This window comes from Mauremys reevesii, linkage group 27, assembly GCF_016161935.1.
Source record: "Mauremys reevesii isolate NIE-2019 linkage group 27, ASM1616193v1, whole genome shotgun sequence".
In the NCBI taxonomy this organism is placed as follows: Eukaryota; Metazoa; Chordata; order Testudines; family Geoemydidae; genus Mauremys; species Mauremys reevesii.
Genome location: NC_052649.1, coordinates 741,753 through 766,079, shown reverse-complemented (window position 1 = coordinate 766,079; position 24,327 = coordinate 741,753). Strand labels below are relative to the sequence as shown.

The 24,327-nt window shown below is 43.8% G+C and overlaps 1 protein-coding gene across 21 annotated transcripts in view; it reads right to left on the bottom strand.

Annotated features, from left to right (window-relative positions):
- The window catches only part of TANC2 (tetratricopeptide repeat, ankyrin repeat and coiled-coil containing 2), a 631,662-nt gene that overhangs the window by 419,007 nt on the left and 188,328 nt on the right, over nucleotides 1–24,327 (bottom strand). The window contains exon 4 of one of the 21 annotated variants that reach the window (XM_039516565.1): nucleotides 23,023–23,134. The exons of 19 other annotated variants lie outside the window; for them this stretch is intronic. The gene's annotated coding sequence lies outside the window, so the exon portion shown is untranslated. Of the gene's footprint in view, nucleotides 1–5,643; nucleotides 5,656–23,022; nucleotides 23,135–24,327 lie in introns of those variants that run through there. One more of the 21 variants, XM_039516568.1, reaches the window with a different exon arrangement.

Genomic DNA, 24,327 nt, shown 5'->3' with positions numbered 1-24,327 from the left:
AGTTCAGGGGTCGGCAACCTTTCAGAAGTGGTGTGCTGAGTCTTCATTTATTCACTCTAATTTAAGGTTTTACGTGCCAGTCATACATGTTTATGTTTTTAAAAGGTCTCTTTCTATAAGTCTATAATATATAACTAAACTATTGTTGTATGTAAAGTAAATAAGGTTTTTAAAATGTTTAAGAAGCTTCATTTAAAATTAAATTAAAATGCAGAGCTCCCTGGACCAGGATGAGTGCCACTGGAAATCAGCTTGTGTGCCACCTTCAGCACATGTGCTATAGGTTGCCTACCCCTGATCTAGTTCAACCCCCTGCTCAAATGAGGACAAATCCCCAGACAATTTTTTTTAAAAAAAACCCTGTTCCTTAAATGGCCCCCTCAAGGACTGAACTCACAACTCTGGGTTTAGCAGGCCAATGCTCAAACCACTGAGCTGTCCCTCCCCCTAGTTATGTGATAACATATTAGCACTCAATTAATACAAAAAAATACATATTTTACAAGCTTGTGATATGCTTCTTGTAGGGTGCGTTATGAATGAGACAGATTGTACACAAGTGACTAACTTTTTTTCAAATACATGCAGAGCAGTATACAGAATTCAAAATGCTATATACGTGCATCTAAGGTTGTCAAAAGTCATTGTAATATGCTCTATTCTATTACTGGAGAAATATTATCATTTAATTAGAGACAGCAATAAAAATACATACTCACAAGGGAGTTAAACTTGTGTGGGTGACCATAACTTTAGCATTTCCTGACTTTTAAGTACCTTCCCCATATGACCATAAGAATATTTTTTTATTTTGCTTTTAAACAGAGTACAGTGTATGCACTTGCTATGCGTTTGAGGGTCATTAACGTCATACTACATTATTTCTGATATCCTATATAACTACATTAGAACTGAAAAAAGCTTTGTTTAGGCTTCCCCTCTAACCCCGAAATAAATAATACACCATTTAAGAGAAGTTTTCAGACAATCAGTCATTATTCAAAGCTTCCTATTTGGCAAGCAAATTTAAGATCTTGAACTTACCAGCTTGGCCACATACACAACAGTTCTAAATAAGAGTTCTGTTGTTATTTTCTATAGACTGTTGTCATGCTCTAGTTCAGTGGTTCTCAATCAGGGGCCTGGGGCCTCCTGGGGAGCTGTGAGCAGGTTTCAGGGGGTCCATCAAGCAGGGCCGGCATTAGACTTGCTGGGGCCCAATGCAGAAAGCCAAATCCCCACTGCATGGGGCTGAAGCCTGGGGTCCTGAGCCCTGCCACCCAGGGCTGAAGCTGGAGCCTGAGCAATGTAGCTTCATGGGGCCCCAGGCGGTCTCCAGCTTGCTATCTCCTAATGCTGGTCCTGGCTTTTATATGAAGATAAAGCGGTGGGGGCATGGACAGGGGTAGGAGGCCTAAGGGTGGGTTGCACCTGGGGGCAGGTCTGGGGCTGGAAACAGGGCCAAGGCTGTACTGTTGTGGCACAGGTGGGCCGTGGAGTTTTTCTAGCATGTTGAGGGGGCCTCAGAAAGAAAAACGTTGAGAACCCCTGCTCTAGTTTACTATACAAAAAGCAAAGCTCTGGGCTTTGCACAGTCTTCCTCTGATTTCAATAAGGTATCAATAAGACTGTTCCTTTTAATAAATCGTACATTTCATTACAAGATACTCACATACACAATCTGTGAAGTATCAAGAAGAGTAAAAAATAATTTACAAGTCTAATCTACAGGTAAACAGAAGGCAGAAGAAATCAAGGCGATACTTGAGCATATTATAGGAGTAATAATCCCAAATAGATTAATCACGCAGAAATGAAGTACTAGTCAAAAGATTTAGGCTGATAAAACATGCAATGCTGTATCATTATGCACACAGTGCAGCTGAAAGAGTGTCTCATAGAGGTCACTAGCAAAAAGGTTTCTTGGTCCACTAATCCAAATATACTTATCTGGGCTTTGAGCCAGAAAACTAGAAGGCAATAAATTTCTCTGTCCACTGACTGCATGTTTACACCACCAACTGAGACTTCGTTGTATCTGAAATTAATATTAACTCTTCAAGTGCTTTTGTACAGATTTGCAGCTAAAGAGGCCAAACTGCTATATAAATGCTCGCCTGCTGAAAAAAGATGTAAAAAGGGATGTGTTATAGGAAGAGTTAACGGATTATTCCATCAAGCAGATACAACAGTATTTTTTGAGACAGGATTATTCATCGATTTTGATATTACTGTTTTTTCTTAAACTCTTATACTGAAAGAACATCTTTTAAATAAAACATTTATGAGGGAATATGTTTGCACGAATACTGTACTACCAGGAACCCAATTATTTTATGGCTCCAAAAATATGAAATTTCTAAGACATCTCCTTGCCTCCTTCTAAGGGTACCACTGGCAGATTAGTGAGAGGTTCACACAGTCATCCTACCCATGGTGGCATCTTTCTGCAGTGTGATTGCAAAGCAAGTAACAAGCAGTATTTGAGGGCAGGCAGATCCGAATTGGACCTCTCTACCTCTTGAGAAGAGGCAGCGGTGGCAATTTACCAGTTATACTGGAGATGATTATTGTGTGTAATTTATTTATCAAGGAATGTGCAAATACATCACCTTTTTCTCAGCAAAGTCCTTTTCTATCCCATTTTCAAGCTAGTTTTAAATGAGGCAGAATGAAGTGAAGTGAGATGATTTATTTAGACAGAAGGCAGAAGGTAATAAATAAATAAATAAATAAATAAATAGGTAAATAAATAGGTAAACTGCATTAAGAACCTAGTGTGGAATCCTCAAGACTCCCAATCTTTTACTCTAACTACTAAACCACAAAGCTTGGTCACCAATTACTAACTAAAATGGAAAAAGCTCAAGAAGTAAAAGGAGCCCATCAGAGCACTTCACTAAAATTAAATATTTTACATCCCATGAGAATAGTTGAGACTATTCCAATCTGGATAGGAAAGCAAGAAGCGAAACAAGACACTGTAATGGGATTAGATGTTGAGGGAGTTCTCATCTAAGCTTTTTAAAAAATCTAAAAAAAACAAGAAAACTCCCCCACAACCCCAAGATAAAGCCAGCCCCTGGATCTGCCAGTGCATTTTGTGTTTTCTATCAATTTAGATTACTAAATCCTTAGGGCAGTCTGTTTCTTCCCTTTGAGTCTTGTACAGCGCTGACCACATTGTTGGCACCCAAAACTTTCATTTTATCAGTTCAGCTGTAGAATGACGTTTCAAGTTGGTTCTCATTTTAATCAAACCAATTTGCTCAGCACTAATGCAGTAATTTTTTGTTAGACTACCCCACCTCCCCCACCTGTTTGTGAAGAATGTCAAAGCCCACAATGATTCAGCATCACTTTATCACAAGGAAGAAATCAGTCAGTGAGAAGCCGATATAAATAAAAGTTGATGTCACAGAGCACAGAAAGATTAATCTAGAATGAAGAAGAGAAAGAATCAGTTCTGCCTGTCAGAGTTAATAACGTGCCACAATGGATGCTAGATAGTCTACTATGAATAAGTCAGATGGGACAAGAATTCTAAGGTATTCCCATATATGTTACAATAGAACCTCAGAGTTATGAACACCAAATGGAGGAAGTTCATAACTCTGAACAAAACATTATGGTGGTTCTTTCAAAAGTTTGCAACTGAACATTGACTTAATGCAGCTTTGAAATTTTACTATGCAGAACAAAAATGCTGTTTTCCCTTTATTTTTTTAGTACTGTAGTTTATGTTTAACATAGTTGTGTACTGTATTTGCCTTTTCTTTTTTCTTGGTCTCTGCTGCTGCCTGACTGCATACTTCCCGTTTCAGTTGTGGTTGACTGACCAGTTCATAACTCTGGTGTTCGTAACTCTGAGGTTCTACTGTATCTTCAAAGTTTGTAATTTCCAGCGAGTCAGGCAATGAGATATCCATTTGCAACCTTTAACATATGATTCGCCCCTCATTTATACTGATGTAAATCAGGAGTATCTTCTCTGCAGTCAGTGGAGCGATACTAGAATCAGGCTCTATTTTAAATATTTACCTATGCTGCATTTATGAGTTTCTTTTTTGTAACCAGTTCCAGCTTCCTTAGCTCAACCATATCACTGGTTTCATTTTTTAATATATAAAAATATTACCCACGATTACATTTAGATCCTCTTTTTGCAAAGCAATGGCATGGTAGCCATACCTAAACTGAAATACGTATGAAGCACAAAGACCAAAACAAGTTTTACAGCAGACAGAAGCTCAAACAATTCAGCATATAAATCAAGGCAACTTCACGTAAATGTCAAGGAGATAAAACAAATGTAAGAACAACTTTATGCACCAAAGACATCCTTTAGTATTATTAGACACTTCATATGTAAAACCAAACAGGTAGCTCAGCACATAGCAATGGGAAGCTCCAACTACCTTCTAATAACAAAAGAGCCATGCTTCCTGAAATACATACTTAGACCATTACTGGTTTTCCTATCACTGGAATCCACTGCAGTATCAGGCTTAGAAAATGCTTTTCTCAAGCTTCTGAGGCAGGAAAGAGACTCCTCTTTAACTAGTGCAGTCTCTCAGTCAGCAGACTCTACAGACGCCTTGTAAACTCCACTAACATTGCTCTAGTCTTTTGCCTTTATGCTCAGAGGCAAAGGTTTTCTCAGTAGCTCCCTCTGGGCTTGTCTATGTTACAAAACGTTATTGTTTTTAAAAATGATTATGAAGAGTTGAATTACCTGACACTATGGTGCCTGGACACTCGGATCAGTGCAGACCAAGAAATGTCACATGGAACACTGTGTGCTAATGGCAAACAAAACCTGCTGGGACCAAGGTTTAATCACAATTATCTGACATGATGCTGCATTTGATTTGCCCTGCTTTAATCTGAGCACTCAGACATCATTAGCATGATGTCAGTTAAGATAACTTCACAACTATGTTTGAACACAACATTTTGTAAAGCAGACAAGCCTGCTGAGGGCTTTCTCCCTCAGTAGTTACTGCCATCTCTCTGTCCCACCAGCTTAATCTCCATCTGATAGAGAGCGAGTCTTCAGGGGAGTATGCTGAAGAAGAATGGAGTCTCATCCAGCCAAGCAGTTACTAGGCCCACTCTAGCAGCTCCCATGCTACACCAGGATCCAACAAGATTTTGTTCCAATTGCTGGGGCAGGTTATCCATAAAATTGTGGACTAGAAGAGACTTAAATATTTTTACTGTTTTATGTGCTGCAATGGTCTAATAGTATTGGCTTGAACAGCTCTGTCTGTTAGCCAATTACTTCTACCCTCAGAAAAACAGATCTAATTTTATTAATAAGTTAATACAGAAGACTACAAACACAGGCAAGATGTAAACAATATTTCTGTTCATCATGCTGTACAACAAAAGAAAGCAAGATATCCAGTTTAACACAGATCCACAGACATAGCTATAAAGATAGAAATATATCAATAAACAATTCTGACAACGAGTTGCCTAACTAAACACAGAATAGTGTTTGTCATTGTGCTTTTATATGCAACCTTGATGAGAGAGTGAAGAAAGTTCTCATTCCTTTTCCTCCTTTGGCTGAATAGCAAAAGCATCATCCATGTGACCCTACTTTGGATTAAGCATTGAGATAAAATGGATACTTACCTTTCGTAACTGTTGTTCTTCAAGATGTGTTGCTCATGTCCATTCCATATTAGGTGTGTGCGCGCCCACGTGCAGGGCAGCCTGACATTTTTCCCCCAGTGGTATCCGTAGGGCCGACTCTGGCGCCCTCTGGAGCCCCGTGCTCATGAGTCAGTATATGATGTGACGCCGGCCCAGCACTCTCTGAGTTCCTACTTGCCATCAACTCTGGCAGCAGGGAAGGAGGACAGGTCATGGAATGGACATGAGCAACACACCTCAAAGAACAACAGTTATGAAAGGTAAGTAACTGTTTTTTCTTCTTCGAGTGCTTGCTCATGTCGATTCCATGTTAGGTGACTCACAAGCAATAGGGGTGAGCTCAGAGCTCATGGTCGTACTGCTTGCAACACTGCTTTGACGAAGCTGGCATTGTCCCGGGCCTGCTGGGTGATGGCATAGTGAGACGCAAAGGTATAAATCTAAGTCCAGGTGGCAGCTCTGCAGATATCTTGAATCAGTACTTATGTGAGGAAGGCTGCTGAAGAAGCTTATGTTCTGGTGGAATAGACAGTCATGATAGTAAGAGCTGACACTCCTACTTGCTCATAGCAGAATTTGATGCAGGCCAATATCCATGAGGAGATCCTCTGAGAGAAAAACAGTAAGCCCTTCATCCTGTCTTCTAGCACAATGAAGAGCTGAGTCAACTTATGGAAGGGTTTAATCCTTTCAATGTAGAAAGCTAAGGTCCATCTAATATATAAAGAGTGCAGCCTGCACTCCTCATTAGACCTGTGGGGCTTCGGAAAGAAGACCAGGAGGAAGATGTCCTGATTATAGTGGAATTGTGATGCCACCTTTGGCAAGAAGGCCAGATGGGGGCACAGCAGGACCTTATCCTTACATAAAACCAGGTAAGGGCATTCCGAAGTCAATGTTCTGACCTTGGAGATCCATCGGGCTGAAGTGATCGCTACCAGGAAGGTGACCTTCCATGAGAGGAACAGCAGGGAGCAGGATGCCAATGGCTCGAAGTGGGGATCCATGAGCCAAGGGAGAACCAGATTTAACTAGGGACTGGGTTGCGGACCTGACGGTAGAGCTTCTCTGAGCCTTTCAGGAACCTGAGCATCATTTCCTGAGAGAAGACCAATCTGCCCTGGATCAGAAGATGAAGGGCCGAGATAGCTACCAAGTGCAGCTTAACTGAAAAAAGGGCTTGGAGTTTGACGTGAAGCAGGTAGTCCAAGATGGATTGAAGCAAGGACCTGGAGCAGAAAACCTCCTGATCTGAGGCCTGGTAGGCCAATCTGGTAGAGGGCTTCCTGTTACCCAGCAGGATGTGCTGGACTTGTGTCAAGCAGGGATGTTCCTCAGCATTCAGCCACGCAGAAGCCATGCTGTCAGGTGAAGGGACGCTAGGTTCGGGGGAAGCAGATGGCCCTGGTTCTGTGAGAGGAACATAAGAACGTAAGAATGGTCCTACTGAGTCAGACCAAGGGTCCCCCCAGTAAACTGTTTTCTGACAGTGGCCAGTGCCCGAGAGAATGAACAGAACAGATAACTAAATGATCCATCCCCTGTCGCTCATTCCCAGCTTCTGGCAAACACAGGCTAGGGACACCATTCCTGCCCACCCTGGCTAATAGCCATTGATGGACCTATCCTCCATGAATTTATCTAGTTCTTTTTTGAACCCTGTTATGGTCTTCACCTTCACATCCTCTGGCCAGGAGTTCCACAGTTTGACTGTGCGTTGTGTGAGGAAATACTTCCTTTTATTTGTTTTAAACCAGCTGCCTATTAATTTCATTTGGTGACCCCTAGTTCTTGTTATGAAAAGTAGTAAACACTTCCTTATCTACTTTCTCTATACCCATCATGATTTTATAGACCTCAATCATATCTCCCCTTAGCCATCTCTTTTCCAAGCTGAAAAGTCCCAGTCTTATTAATCTCGCCTCATACAGAAGCCGTTCCATACCCCTAATCATTTTTGTTGCCCTTTTCTGAACCTTTTTCAATTCAAATATATCTTTTTTGAGATGGGGCAACCACATCTGCACACAGTACAAGGTGTGGGCATACCATGGATTTATCTAGAGGCAACATGATATTTTCTGTCTTATTATCTATCCTTTTCTAAATTATTCGCAGCATTCTGTTCGTCTTTTTGACTGCCGCTGCACATTGAGTGTATGTTTTCAGAGAACTATCCACAATGACTCCAAGAGCTCTTTCTTGAGTGGTAACAGCTAATTTAAACTCCATCATTTTATATGTATAGTTGGAATGATGTTTTCCAATGTGCATTACTTTGCATTTATCAACATTAAATTTCATCTGCCATTTTGTTGCCCAGTCACCCAGTTTTGAGAAGTCCTTTTGTAGCACTTCGCAGTCTGCTTGGGCCTTAACTATCTTGAGTAGTTTTATATCATCTGCAAATTTTGCCACCTCACTGTTTACCTCTTTTTCCAGATCTTTTATGAATATGTTGAATAGCATTGGTCCCAAAACAGATCCCGGGGGGACACCACTATTTACCTCTCTCCATTCTGAAAACTGACTATTTATACCTACCCTTTCCTTCCTATCTTTTAACCAGTTACCAATCCATGAGAGCACCTTCCCTCTTATCCTGTGGCAGCTTACTTTGTTTAAGAGCCTTTGAAGAGGGACCTTGTCAAAGGCTTTCTGAAAATCTAAGTACACTATAGCCACTAGATCCCCTTGGTCCACATGCTTGTTGACCCCCTCAAAGGAACTCTCTAGGGAGGGAAATGTCCAGGAGCTGTGCACATGGGTGCGTACACACCAAACATGGAATCGACATGAGCAAGCACTTGAAGAGGAATAAATAATTTGGTTCTCATATACACCAAAATACCAGAATCAGAGAGAAAAATATGCAATTCTCAGATTCTCCAATACTGAAATACTTTTTTGAAAAAAAAATCTGCATTATAAAAGATGGTTTACACATTTTTATTAAGCATCACAACATCCCAGAGAAGTTGAGAAGTGTTATTCCCATTGTATGGATGGGTAAACTGAGGCACAAGTTTGACATTGACCAAACTGCTTAGAATGACTAACTACACAGCCAAGAATAAAACCCAAGTTATTATTCCCAGACCCTTGCTGTAACCATTGTCCACTTTGCCTCTTCAGTTTTAGACTCCACATGTACTGGAGCATTGGACATCTCTTCCTAAAAACTCAGGGCCCCATTTTCAGAGATACTGAACACTAGGAAGTGAATGAGAACTGCAGGTGCTGAACACCTCTGAAAATCAAGTTCCAAAGTCTTCCACATACCACAAAAAGAGGAATCCATGTTAGACAAATTTCTTTGCACCCCATCATTATTTTTGTTGTGATGAGAGCACACAAATGTGTACAATAATTCACAGTGGTCAGTATATACAAAGAATTTCTATACTCAGTGAAATCTGCAGGTTTTTCCTCTAACAGTTACCCCAGTAAAACCATTACAATGTTCATTAAACTACTATATATGTATATATATATATATCTATCTTCAGTAGAGTTTTAACCTTGGCTAGTTAAATATTTGTAAAATATAATTATATATCACCACCTCACAACATATTTCAGACTAAGTTCATTGGTCCACTGTTCAGAATGTCCGCATCCACATAAACTGACATCCAAAAACAAAGGTGGAAGATTTTCATCTTTCTGCATTCACTCGCTTTCAAGGCTTTTATTCTGGAGGAGGGAATGCCTTGTCTGTGTCTTCGAACAGCACTATGGAACCAGGGGGTAGGAATAGAGAGTAAGTATCCTTCAAAGTATTCAATTAATATACTAATTAGAAGCAGAAGCAGTTTAATTTCTTCCAAGTATTTAATTAATGTACTAATTAGAAGCAGAAACAGTTTAAACCAAGTACTGCAGCACTGGGGGGGGGGGGGAGCCAAGGCTTCCCCTTCCCCACCAGCTCCCTTTGGACCCAGAACTGTGCAAGGGAGATGCATAAACCCCTTTGGGCCCACTAAGATCCTTGTGACACCTGGCCAAGGGGAAAGAAACTGCAGGGTGAAGACAGCCAGAGAATGAAGCCAGCAGATCATTTGCACATAAGCAGGGAACATCAAATGCTGACTATGTCACAAGACTGTTTCCTATAGTTTCCAGTCTGCCCTTCTCCCTCAGTCTCTTCACCTCAGCCTCACTCCTTCCTTTCCTCCTTCTCACCAGCATATTCCTGCTATGTCCTCTCACCCTTCCTTGTTTTTTCCACCTAACTAATCCACTCCTCACTAAACCACATTCAGAACATTTAAACATTTAAAAAAGAAATAGTAGCACTAACATTGTATTTTAAAACCATCCCGCTTTTTCTACGTTACAGCCTTTCCCCCATATCCTTTATCTACCTTGTCTATTTAGACAGTAAGCACTTTGGGGTAGGACTCTCTCATTTTATATTCGTGCAGTACCTAGTACAGTAACCCCTCACTTAAAGTCGTCCTGGTTAACGTTGTTTCGTTGCTGATCAGTTAGAGAACATGCTCGTTTAAAGTTGCGCAATGCTCCCTTATAATGTCGTTTGGCAGCCACTTGCTTTGTCCACTGCTTGCAGGAAGAGCAGCCTGTTGGAGCTAGCTGGTGGGGTTTTGGAACCAGGGTGGACCGGCAGCTCCCCTGTCAGCTTCCTGCTCCCCTAAGTTCCCTGTGCGGCAGCCGCCCAGCAAGCTATCAATTGCCGGCAGTTCAGCTGTCCCTCCCCGCACTTCCATGTGCTGCTCCTGCCCTCTGCCTTGGAACTGCTCTCCGGAGCCTCCTGCTTGCTGTGCTGGGGGGAGGGGGGGAGTGAGTGGGGGGCTAATGTCAGGGTGTCCCCCTCCTCCTGCTCCCCGCTTACCCCATTTCCAAAGAGCAGGGTGGGGAGACGACAGGGCTCAGGATGGAGGGAGCTTGCTGGCAGGAGCTGCTGTCTCAACTTGCTGATCTGATTAAAAAGGCAGTGTATTTAGAGTGGGGTCAGCATACTTAAAGGGGCAATGCAATCTCTCTCTCACACACATGGTGTGTCTCTCTGCCTCTGTCTGCCATTCGGTCTCCCCTCCCTCCACTTGTGCTGCCTTGTAGAGTGTGAGGCTACATTAACAACAATGGGCTAACCCTTGAGGGCTCAACCGATTGCTAGTTCATCATTTAGCAGAAAGGCATTCCCTGGTAAATATCCCACCCTCTGACTTCACCACCTCAACCGAGCTTCACAATCATCATAGCTGTGTACCAGTATTAAATTGTTTGTTTAAACTTATACTCGTGTGTCTGTGTGTACACACACACACACACACAATATAGTCTTTTGTCTGGTGAAAAAAATTTCCCTGGAACCTAACCCCGCCTATTTACATTAATTCTTCTGGGGAAATTGGATTCGCTTAACATCGTTTTGCTTAAAATTGCATTTTTCAGGAATATAACTACATGGTTAAGCAAGGAGTTACTGTACAATGGGACCCCATTCTTGGTTGGCCCCTAGGCACTACTGTAATAAAAAAAAATTGTTCCAGAGAAGCAATTTATAAAATTTACTTTTACAAATGATGACACATTCCGAGTACAAGGTCACTGCATCAAACCCTCCATCTATCAATTACTTTTTCAATATAATGCTTTAAAAATGTTATTACTACCCAGCTGTTCAGATGAAGTTAATCAAAGAGTTACGGCTGTCACCTTCGGTTAACATCAGTTACAGGTAGAAAACTTCAATTCCTCTAAAGATAAATATTCTCTCACGTGGAGTAGAGATTAGAATGCTGGAGAGATGTCTTAATAAAAGAAAAAGAATGCTTAACTTAGATAAGAAGTGTGTACATGTTGCAATCCTATATCAAAAAACGTTTATAGTAACAAAGTATATTTCTGATAATAGCAATAACACATCAAAGATCAGAGACAGTGGTATCCTTGATAAAAGATAGAAAAGATGAAAAACTTTTCACAATTCTTTTTTCATACTACAATGTGAAGTCAGAAAAATGTTTTGTACATGTATTTAATGGATTTTTAGTGGCTGTTTCACTAATCTCAACAGGTAGAAGTGACTTGAGGCTTGCCACTGTTTGCTGATACAAGTCAAATTGCTTGAGCTCTAATTTGACTCTCAAATTACAATGAAAACAGAAATGTAAGAAGAAAACAATTTTGACGTACAATTTGTTTTGGATACAAGCAGACCTCTGGGCTTGATGTCAAATTAAACAACATTCTGGACAGTTTTTATAAAGATTCTGTCTGTGGCAGGGAAAAAAGGACAGAGAACACATCTTTTTAGATTCAGCTTTCCAAGAAATGACTTCCTAAGAGTGGCTGTGACTAAAACAATTGTATTGACATGGAATTCATGGCTGAACTTTCTTAGATAATACACATATTTGAAGTCATTTAGGATAAGCATGGAGCAGCACTTCAAGTTCTAATAAAGTTGAAGTGTTACAGAGCAGTTAAGCGGCAAATGAGTCACATTTTATTTTTGTCTGCTGGAAGTGGGAGAAATCAATCTCTTCAACACAAATTCTCACCAAAAGACAGGAACAGTAATATTTATCCATGCTTTCCTGAACATTTCTTTTCTTTGAGTAACATAGTCCACAGAACCATTACAGTGTTACTTCAGTTGCCTTGCAGTTTGAGGGCAGAACTAAACCCGTCAATCATGGACAGCAGGTGAATGGTCCACCACATCAAGTTCTCTCAAGTTCAGATAACTTCCACAAGGATAATTCCATCCTATTTTCCTAAATTAGAGTTTCTGTTAACTATACTTTGAAGAAAAAGCACACAATTTCTACTACTGCAGAGCAATGAGATAATTTTCCCTTAATGAAATAATTCCAAATCTTTGGATATCAATTTCCATCATTAGTCTGGATGATCCATTTGTCCCCAGGGTGGGCAAAATCTGTGGGTCTTATTACTCAAAGAATGGAAATTTCAGGAAAGATTGGATAAATTTCCCTATTATTTTTTTGTGTGCTAGATCTGTTACAATGGGATTTTCATAGCAGTGTATTTTCAGGAAGGAAAGCAGGATCATCTTTTAATTATAGATAAGGCTGCGAGTTTGTCACGGAGGTCACAGATTCCGTTACTTTCCATGGCCTCTGTGACTTCTGCAGTGACTGGTGCACCTGGCTCAAGGGCAACTCCGGCAGCCCTGCGCCAGGCACTCTGGCTGCTGCTGGGGCAGTCTCGGTCCCCTGCATTCCTGTGCTCCCCCTCACCAAGCAGCACCAGAGTTTGGGTGTGGGAGGGGGCAGGGGCACGGGATAGGGTGAGGTGGGCTCTGGGCAGTGCTTACTTGGGGCACTCCCCGGAAGCAGCGACATCCCCCTCGTTCAGCTGCTAGGCGGAGGCGTGGCCAGACAGCTCTGTGGGCTGCCTCCGCCCAGAGTGCTGGCTTCGCAGTTCCCATTGGCCAGGAATCATGCAGGGGGAGGGTGGGCGGTGCCTGCAGGAATAACTAGCTAGGCAGTAGTTCTTTAGAAAAGGATCTGGGGATTATAGTGGATCACAAGTTGAATATGAGTCAGCAATGTGATGCAGTTGCAAAAAAGGCTAATGTCATTCTGGGGTGTATTGACAGGAGTGTTATATATAAAACACAGGAGGTAATAATTGGAGATATACCAATCTCCTAGAACTGGAAGGGACCTTGAAAGGTTGAGTCCAGCCCCCTGCCTTCACTAGCAGGACCAATTTTTGCCCCAGATCCCTAAGCGACCCCCTCAAGGATTGAACTCACAACCCTGGGTTTAGCAGGCCAATGCTCAAACCACTGAGCTATCCCTGCTGAGGCCTCTGCTGGAGAAGTGTGACCAGTTTGGGGAGTCACACTTTAAGAAAGATGTGGACAAACTGGAGAGAACCTAGAGAAAAGCAATAAAAATAATGGGGGGGAGAGAGAGAACATAGAATCATAGAATTCAAGATCAGAAGGGACCATTATGATCATCTAGTCTGACCTCCTGCAAGATGCAGGCCACATAAGCCGATCCACCCACTCCTGAAATAATTCTCTCCCTTGACTCTGCTGTTGAATGCTCCAAATCATGATTTAAAGACTTCTAGTAGCAGATAATCCACGAGCAAGCGACCCCTGCCCCATGCTTCGGAGGAAGGCGAAAAACCTCCAGGGCCACTGCCAATCTACCCTGGAGGAAAATTCCTTCCCGACCCCAAATATGGCGATCAGCTGAACCCCGAGCATGCGGGCAAGACTCTCCAGCCAGACCCTCTGGAAAAAGGCTAATAATATCCTATCATTGACCCTTAGTACTAATTACCATTGTGGCACGTTATTGACCTATTGACTAAACCCGTTATCCTATCATACCATCCCCTCCATAAACTTATCTAGCTTAATCTTAAAGTCATGGAGGTCCTTCGCCCCCACTGTTTCCCTCGGTAGGCTGTTCCAGAATTGCACTCCTCTGATGGTTAGAAACCTTCGTCTAATTTCACGCCTGAATTTCCTGACTGACAATTTATATCCGTTTGTCCTCGTGTCCACATTAGCACTGAGCTGAAATAATTCCTCTCCTTCCCTGGTATTTATCCCTCTGATATATTTAAAGAGTGCAATCATATCTCCTCTTATCCTTCTTTTGGTTAAGGAAAACAAACCAAGCTCCTCAAGTCTCCTTTCATACGACAGGCTTTCCATTCCTCGGATCATTCTAGTGGCCCTTCTTTGTACCCGTTCCAGTTTGAATTCATCCTTCTTAAACATGGGAGACCAAAACTGCACACAATACTCCAAATGAGGTCTCACCAACGCCTTATATAACGGGACTAGCACCTCCTTATCTCTACTAGAAATACCTCGCCTAATGCATCCCAAGACCGCATTAGCTTTTTTAGCGGCCACATCACATTGCCTACTCATAGTCATCCTACAATCAACCAGGACTCCTAGGTCCTTCTCCTACTCCGTTACTTCCAACTGGTGCGTCCCCAGCTTATAACTAAAATTCTTGTTAGTCATCCCTAAATGCATAACCTTATACTTCTCACTATTGTATTTCATCCTGTTACTAAGGCCTGATCTACACTAGGACTTTAATTCGAATTTAGCAGCGTTAATTCGAACTAACCGCTCAACCGTCCACACCAGGAAGCCATTTAATTCGAACTAGAGGGCTCTTTAGTTCGAATTTGGTACTCCACCCCGGCAGGTGGAGTAACGCTAAATTCGACATGGCTAGCTCGAATTAGGCTAGGTGTGGATGGTAATCGAACTTAGTAGCTCCGGGAGCTATCCCACAGTGCACCACTCTGTTGACGCTCTGGACAGCAGTCCGAGCTTTGATTCTCTGACCAGCCACACAGGAAATGACCCGGGAAAATTTGAATTCATTTTCCTGTCTGGGCACTTTGAATCTGACGTCCTGGCTGGACATCGGGGCGAGCTCCGCAGCACCTGCAACGCTGCAGAGCTCTCCAGCAAAGGAGTTCATGTAATCTCTGAATAGAAAGAGGGACCCAGCATAGACTGACTGGGAACTCTTCGATCTGATCGGTGTGTGGGGCGAGGCATCTGTGCTTTCGGAGCTGCGCTCCAAAACAGGGAATGCGAAGACCTACGAGAAGGTCTCCAAAGCCATGAGAGACAGAGGATACAGTCGGGATGCAACGCAGCGCCGCTTGAAAATCAAGGACCCCAGACAAGGCTACCGGAAAATCAAAGCGGCAAACGGACGCTACGGAGCCTGCCACCACTGCCCCACCAGTGACCATGGACTCTGACGATGGGACAGTGTCGACGGCCAGTTCCTCGGCGATGTTCACGGACGGGGAAGATGAAGAAGGGTTTCTGGAGGATGAGTTAGGCGACAGCGCTTACAACGCTGGTTTCCCCGACAGCCAGGATCTCTTCATCACCGTCACGGAGATCCCCTACCAACCCTCCCCGGCCGTTAACCCGGACCCTGAATCAGGGGAAGGAGCAGTCGGTAAGTGCTTTAAACATGTAAACATTTATTCTTAATATAACAGGAATCTGAAGTATGTGAAAAGGAGGTCTCTCTATATATGGGGATAGAACAGAAATCCTCCTGGGAGATCTCCACGAAGCTCTCCTGGAGGTAATCGAAAAGCCTCCGCAGGAGGTTCCTGGGGAGAGCTGCCTTATTGGGTGCTCCGTGGTAGCACAGTTTTCCGCGCCAGGCTTTCATGAGGTACTCAGGGAGCACTGCCTCCCCGAGCACGGCTGCATCGGGCCCTGGTTCGTGCGAGCTTTCACGCAGCATGCGCTCTATATCTCCTTCAGTGACCCTCCTCAGGGTGATCTCGCTCAGAGACTCCTGCATCTAATTACGGTAATTACTGTAATGTTACGCCTGGTCCAAAGTATTTTTAAAAAAATCTACGGACACACGGCATAGCACAGACTCAGCACGCAGCTGCGTGACGAGCGTAACGGAAAGCCAAAGAATATAATGGACGCTCATGGAGGGAGGGGGGAATGAGGACGCAAGGTATCCCACAGTTCCTGCTGTCTCCGAAAAGTATTTGCATTCCTGGATGAGCTCCAAATGCTTCTAGGGTCAAACACAGTGTCTGCGGTGAGTCAGGGCATAGTTCGGCAATTTGCGCACACACCACACCCACCACCAGAAGTGAAAACAATCCTCTGTTGAGTCTTTTACATGTCACCGTATCTTTACTGAATGCTGCAGATAGACGCGATGGTGCAGCACTCAACACCAACATCCTTGCTCCCCCCCCGCCATGGGTGGCTGATGGTTCAATAAGATGGAAATCCATCCTCATCATCAGCCTATTGGCACATGGGGCATTGCAAAAGGGCTGGTAACCATGCCGACTAGTATCAGTAAGGTCAATCAAGGGCGCCTGGCCCTAATTTTTGATGGCTGATGGTACAATATGGCTGGTAACTGTCCTCATCATTGCAACAGGGGGCTGAGCTCCATCAGCCCCCACCCTTCATTGTAAATAAAAGACTCAATTGCCCCTGGACTAGCAGAGGGATGATGGGCTCCTTCACCCACAGTCCTTAATGTCCTGCCTGGACTATCATTGCAGCTGGAGGCTTCCTTCCAGTCATTTCTCACAAACAAGTCACTGTGTCTTATTCCTGCATTCTTTATTACTTCATCACACAAGTGGGGGGACAATGGTATGTTAGCCCAGGAAGGCTGGGGTAAGAACGGAATGAACAGGTGGTGTTGTTGCAGGATCGGACACAGAGCAACTGTGCTCTCTGGTTCTATGATACAGTGGTTCTCTAGTACACTTGCCCATAATCTAGGCAGGACTGATTCTATTTTTAGATACCAAAAAGGAGGGATTGACTCAGGGAGTCATTCCCAGTTTTTGCTTTTGCGCCCCTGGCTGCTCGGCCAGGGGCACTTATGACAGCAGCAAATGTTGCAGTGCAAAAGGACAGGTAACCATGCCCATCTTATTACCATCTTATTACCAATTTATGGTATGGTTGATGGTACAATATGGCTGGTAACCATCTCTGCTGTCATGCAAAAGCAAAAGCATGCTGCTGTGTAGCGCTGCTGGCCTGCCTTTGTCAGCGGCATCTAGTACACATACGGTGACATACACAAAAGGCAAAACAGTGTCCATGGTTGCCACGCTATGGCGTATGCCAGGGCAATTCTGGGAAAACGGGCTTGAAATGATTGTCTGCCGTTGTTTTCCCGGAGGAAGGAATGACTGGTGACATTTACCCAGAATCCACCGCGAAAATGATTTGGTGCCCCAGCAGGCACAGGGGTCTCAACCCAGAATTCACAGAGACAGCCTAGACTCAGTTAATTGTTCGCCAAAATGTATCTTTGCAAGGAATTCACTCCCTGTTTCCCATCTCACAGCTTCCACTGTCTCCAGACCTGCCACAGCATCCCCCTCGCAGAGGCTGGCAAAGATTAGGCGGCGAAAGAAAAAGACAAGGGACAAGATGTTCGAGGAACGTATGGGCTGCTACCTAGCAGAGGCGGACCAGCAGAGCCAGTGGAGGGAGACCGTCTCTCTGTGCCAGCGCTCACACAGCGAACGGGAGGAGAGGTGGCATGAGGAAGACAAGCAGGCGACTGAAACGCTGCTTGGACTAGTGAGGGAGCAAACGGACACGCTCAGGCGCCTTGTGGATGTTCTGCAGGACCGCAGGAGGACAGAGACACCCTGCAGTGTATCTGCAACCGCACTCCCCTGCCACAAAGTCCCATACCCCCCTCAACGAAAGTAATCAGGAGGAGGGGCGGCCGGGGACGTGAATACTGTCACTGCACCACAGCACAGTGCTCAAGTACCCAAAAGCTCTCATGCCCTACCTTTGCCGAAGTCCTTCACTTCCACACTCACAGTAGTCCCAATCCCAGTCCCATCCCCTAACTGTCTACTTAATTAATAAAAATGCTTTGCTGTTAATTACTGTTTCCGTTATGTTTTTTCAAAGAAGACTGTGTTTGAATGGGGGGCGTGGGGAAGGGGGTGGTTAATTGCATAGGACAGTCACCTTTCCCAGGGCAGACACGGGGGCAGGATCAGCAGCGGGTCACACACACGGTGCAGTCAGTAGGCACCCTGGTCGGTTTTTGGAGGTGGTTTCCAGGATCTGTGTGGGCGGGGAAGATGTGACTTTGCAGCGGGGGAGGGCGGTTACAGATCTTATACAGCGGTCCTTGTCCTGGACCGCTGAGTCACGCAGCTGAGGAATCTGTATCCGTCCTCCTCCACCACAAGGTCACATATCCGCCCGCACACAGAATTCCATAAAGAGGAATGGCAGGCTCCGTTGAAAGAAGCATTCCGGCACTGCGGACCGCTCTAGGAGCAGGAGCCTGTCATTCCTTGAGTTTAGAGGCGGTCTTTACATCACCGCACACCCTACCCAGCACAGCCTGCGTCCCAGTTTCAACCCTTTCACGAAAAGTCATGAATAAAGAAACCTTTGTTAAGTAATAATGGGACATGTATTTTATTTTTACACGTGTGCTGGAAGTGGGGGTAACGGGTGAAGCAGGGTATGTAACCGAAGAGGAGAGTCAACAGTAACTGGGTAAAGAAACAGGGGCAGGTTCAGCTTCTCTGTAAAGAAACTGAACAGTCACAGGTCACGCTGCTCGCTGGTATTTGAAGAGTTCCTTGTCGCTGTCCCAGGCGCATGTATAGGGCTTCATGAGCAAGTGCATTAGCGGGTAGGCTGGGTCCCCGAGGATGACTATAGGCATCTGCACATCCACAACAGTTATTTTGTGGTCCGGTAAGAAACTACCTTCCTGCAGGCGTCTGAGCAGCCCACAGTTCCTGAAAACACAGGCATCATGAACCTTGCCCGGCCACCCGACGTTGATGTTTGTAAAACGTCCCCTATGGTCCCCCAGTGCTTGCAGCACCATTGAAAAGTAGCCCAATTTCTCAGCAGCTGACTGTGGAAGAGGTGGACAATAAAGTGTGAGGAGGAGAAAATGGCGATGATCGCAGCGGGCTCCATGCTTGCAGTGCTGTGGCGTCCGCGCTGTCACTGACGAGAAAAGTGCACGAACAGATTGCCCGCAGCCGCTTTCAAGGAGGGAGGGAGGGAGTTTGTGATTGACGGTTCAATGACAACACTTACCCAAAACCACCCTCGACACATTTCTCCCCCCAGCAGGCATTGGGGGCTCTACCCAGCATTCCAATGGGCAGCGGGGACTGCGGGAACTGTGGGATAGCTTCCCACAGTGCACCGCTTCCAAAGTCGACGCTGGCCCCGTGAATGTGGACTCAGAAGTTCGAATTTGTGTATTTAGTATGGATACACAAATTCGACTTCATAAGGTCGAATCCACAAATTCGACTTAAGTAGATTCGAAATAGTCCTGTAGTGTAGACAAGGCCTAATACTCCAGTTTACAAGGTCATCCAAATCTCCCTGGAGGATATCCCGATCCTTTTCCGAATTGGCAATACCTCCCAATTTTGTGTCATCCGCAAACTTTATCAGCCCACTCCTACTTTTGGTTCCGAGGTCAGCGATAAATAGATTGAATAAAATCGGACCCAAAACCGAACCTTGAGGAACTCCACTGGTAACCCCCCTCCAACCCGACAGATCACCCTTCAATACGACCCTCTGCAGTCTCCCTTTAACCAGCTCCTTATCCACCTCTGGATTTTCATTTCGATCCCCATCTTTTCCAATTTAACCAGTAATTCCTTATGCGGTACCGTATCAAACACCTTACTGAAATCAAGATATATTAGATCCACCGCATTTCCCTTGTCTAAAAAATCTGTTACTTTCTCAAAGAAGGAGATCAGGTTGGTTTGGCACGATCTACCTTTCGTAAAACCATGCTGTAATTTGTCCCAGTTGCCATCGGCCTCAAGGTCCGTAACCACTCTCTCCTTTAAATTTTTTTCCATGACTTTGCATACTACAGATGTTAAACTAACAGGCCTGTAGTTACCTGGGTCACTTTTTTTCCCCTTCTTGAATATAGGAACTATATTAGCTAATCTCCAGTCAAACGGTACAACCCCCGAGTTTAGAGATTTATTAAAAATCATCGCTAACGGGCTTGCAATTTCACTCGCCAATTCCCTTAATATTCTAGGACGAAGATTATCCGGGCCCCCCAATTTACTTCCGTTAAGCTGTTCAAGTTTGGCTTCCACCTCAGATACCATAATGTCTACCCCCATATCTTCATTCCCATCAGTCCCTCTATCACTATTCCTTAGCCCTTCATTAGCCTCATTAAAGACCGAGGCAAAATATTCGGTCAGATATTGTGCCATGCCAAAATTATCCCTAATCTCCACTCCGTTTAAAGTTTTAAGCGGTCCCACTTCTTCCTTCTTGGTTTTCTTCCTATTTATATGGCTAAAAAACCTTTTGCTATTGGTTTTAATCCCCTTCGCTAGGTCCATCTCCACCCGGCTCTTTGCCTTTCTCACTGCTTCCCTACACCCTCTGACCTCAATAAGGTAGGTTTCTTTGCTGATCCCTCCCATTTTCCAGTCCTTGTACGCTTTCTGTTTTTTCTTAATCACACCTCTGAGACGCTTGCTCATCCAGCTCGGTCTAAAACTGCTACCTACGAACTGTTTTCCCTTTCTCGGGATACAGGCCTCTGATAGCTCCTGCAACTTCAACCTGAAATAACCCCAGGTGTCATCCGCCTTTAGATCCCTAAATATGTTAGTCCAATCCACTTCCCTAACTAGTCGCCTCAATTTAGTAAAGTTAGCCCTTTTGAAATCGTAAACCTTAGTCTCAGATGCAATTTTGTTTATCCTTCCATTTATTTTGAAACGAATTAGCTCATGATCACTCGAGCCAAGGTTGTCCCCTACAACTATTTCCTCAACAAGGTCCTCGTTACTTACCAAAATCAGATCTAAAATGGCATCCCCCCTCGTCGGTTCAGCAACTACTTGATGAAGGAATTCCTCAGCTATCACGTCTAGTAAAAGCTGAGCCCTATTATTATTACTAGCATTTGTTTCCCAATCTATATACGGGAAGTTAAAATCTCCCATGATCATACAGTTCCTATTAGTATTTACCTCCTTAAAAACATTAAAGAGCTCACTAACATGATCTATGAAGAAAGGTTAAAGAAACTGGGCATGTTTACCCTGGAGAAACGACGACTATGGGGCACCTGATAACACTCTTCAAATCTTAAGGGCTGTTATAAAGAGCACAGTAATCAACTGTTCTCCATGACCACTGAAAGTAGGACAAGAAATAATCCATTTAATCTGCAGCAAGGGAGATTTAGGTTAGATATGAGGATAAACTTTTTAACTATAATAATAGCTAAGATACCGGAGTATGTTACACCAAGGGAGGCTGTGGAATCTCCGTCTTTGGAAATTTTTAAGTACACGCTAGACAAACACCTGTTAGGGATGCTCTTGATAAAGTTGGTCAGAGCAGGGAAATGGACTAGATGACCTCTTGAGGTCCCTTCCAGCCCCACATTTCTATGATTACAAGAGAACTAACTTCTCTGCCCTGAGATTGTCAGAACTCCTAAAGGCTAGGGTTTGATGGATGACAGAAAAAAAGAATATTTCTTCAATTTACTTTAGGGATGAATGCTACGACAGTTGATAGGACTTCTTGTTTGAGTTAAAAATACAATACTGAGTTTGAGAGTGTCATAAACCATGATGGGGTCTTGCCAAGTGGTTGGAGCCATAGCAGTTGGGCCTAGTGCACAGAGCCAGGGGTCAGAGCTGGAATCAGGAGTCCAGAGTGGGGTTGGAACAAGGACAGAGAAAGAGCAAGGCTGGAGCAGGCTAAGGCTTGTGGAGTCTATTACCACTATCAGGAAGGGGAGAGTTACAAACCATGAAGTAACATTGAGCAGGATAAGCTGCTGTTTCTCCTATGAGGCTTTGTACCTGACATGAGTATCACCAGACCAGCTCCTGGCTTGTGGATTGGCTGGAACTAGCACAGGAATGACTCATCAGCACATGTGTCTTAATCAGGCTCTAGTTCAGGAATGACTCATCACCTTACAGAGCAAAAGCTCTCAAATTCAAAAATCTCTCTGGAGATAGCAGCTATTGGGAAGTCTACTTTAATAGACTGAAATATAATTACATGTGTCACAAGGGTTCAATTGAGGCAATGTTGTAACAACCAGAATAAGATTCCAAGGTTGTGCTTTATGATCTTACGAGTCTGGAATCAGGATAAGTTGTCCTGAGACAGCATTCAAGGTTATGATTTGTACAAAATCATCTTTTCTTAAATATGCTTAGAACATTATAGTACAGACAACTTTTTTATTTAAAAACTCTTATACACCCAATTAAGTCCCTACTGGAGAAACTCAAGACCATGTTTCACCTTTTTAACATAGTAGTTTAACTATGGATTTTAAATCAGACAGTAAAATAAATTTTATTTGTTGCCTTCTTTCTAGAGTCCATGAGTGTGATAAGCACATCATCCAAATATCTGTTCTGAACCTATCTAGTCTTGGATGGAGGAATGTTTTTTTTTTTTTTTGCAAGTCCTGTCCTTCTGTATGAGGAAGGGATATTGGAGAGTCCAGTGCTAGGTTAATTAGGCCTTAGAACCATAGTCTCCTCAGCCACAATGGCATAAACAGTATCACTAACGCTCTTCTATTACTATTCATTATTTGTATTACCATAGTGCTTAGGAGTCCTTCTTTTTTCCTACCATTGCATGCTCTTGTGTAGAAGTGGAAACTCATACAACAGAGATCTAGCCCAGCTCTTCAAGAGACCATACTCATCACCTTGCATTCAAGATCCAGATACCTGGAGAGACCCTCAAGGTTCTTTACTGCTCTTTCCAGATCCAAAGCTATCAACCACCAGTCCAGCAAACTGACTTACAATGAATGAGGCCACTTCTGGATGTAGGTTCCATTCTGTTTAATCCAACTTCTGCCATGTAAACCTTGGTGTTCATCTCTCCCTTGATGGGCAGTGCATACAGGAAACTGATCTACCCAAAAAAAGAGAAGCTGATTCTCTCTGAAGTAGGGCTGACTGTTTTCTTCCTAATTTATTTATGAAAACCTCATCAGATATGTCTGCCAAAAACAGAACAAGTCTGTTATACGTGAAAGGAATGGAGCTCTGAACCTCAATGAATCATAGTATTCCAGCCAGTGCATGCTTTGCTCTCCCCCTCTTTCCCACCAGCTCCCCTTGTACCCAGAATTGTGCAATTTGGCTCCTGTCTTTGACAAGAGCCTTTCCTAGACACTTCAGGCGCCTGGAGTGCGGGTCACTAACTGGCATTGACTTCTTGCAGGCATTCCAGGGCTTGAAGCCTGGGGACCACGGCATGCCCTAGCACTCGGTACTGGAACCCAAATGGCAGGAACAGCAGAGCACAAAAAAGACCCCCAATAAAGGAAACCCACTACTAAACTATCCAGACACTATACTATTAACTATTACCACTATATACAAATGTAAAACAAGTAAAACCTGCAGCAGCAAGACAGATCCTCCAACAACCATATTAGGCAGTAAAAAGGAACTGAGGGGGCTGCTCTGGCCTTTATACCATCACATAGCAGTGCTAGGTAGCAGAGGGGACATGCACCACCCCAACAGATATCAATGAGGGGAAAATTCCCAACAACAGTGCACTGTGCACTCACACACCTGAAATGTAATGTGCAATCATGCGAAGAACAACACTGGAGTCTGATTCTCATTTATATGGAGAGCCCTCTACAACGTGCTGGCAGCGCCATAAATGAGCCTTAAAGTGGGAGCAAATGTAATTTATGTCCACGCCAAGGCCTCTTTACACTGGGCCTTTGTGTAAATGGGAAACAGGCATTGAGGGCTTGTCTACACAAACAATTAGGCCATAGAATCATAGAATATTAGGGTTGGAAGAGACCTCAGGAGGTCATCTAGTCCGATCCCCTACTCAAAGCAGGACCAACCCCAACTAAGTCATCCCAGCCAGGGCTTTGTTAAGCCGGGCCTTAAAAACCTCTAAGGATGGAGGTTCTACCACCTCCCTAGGGAGCTCATTCCAGTGTTTCACCACCCTCCTAGTGAAATAGTGTTTCTTAATATCCAACCTAGACCTCCCCCACTGCAACTTGAGACCATTGCTTATTGTTCTGTCATCTGCCACCACTGAGAACAGCCTAGTTCCATCCTCTTTGGAAC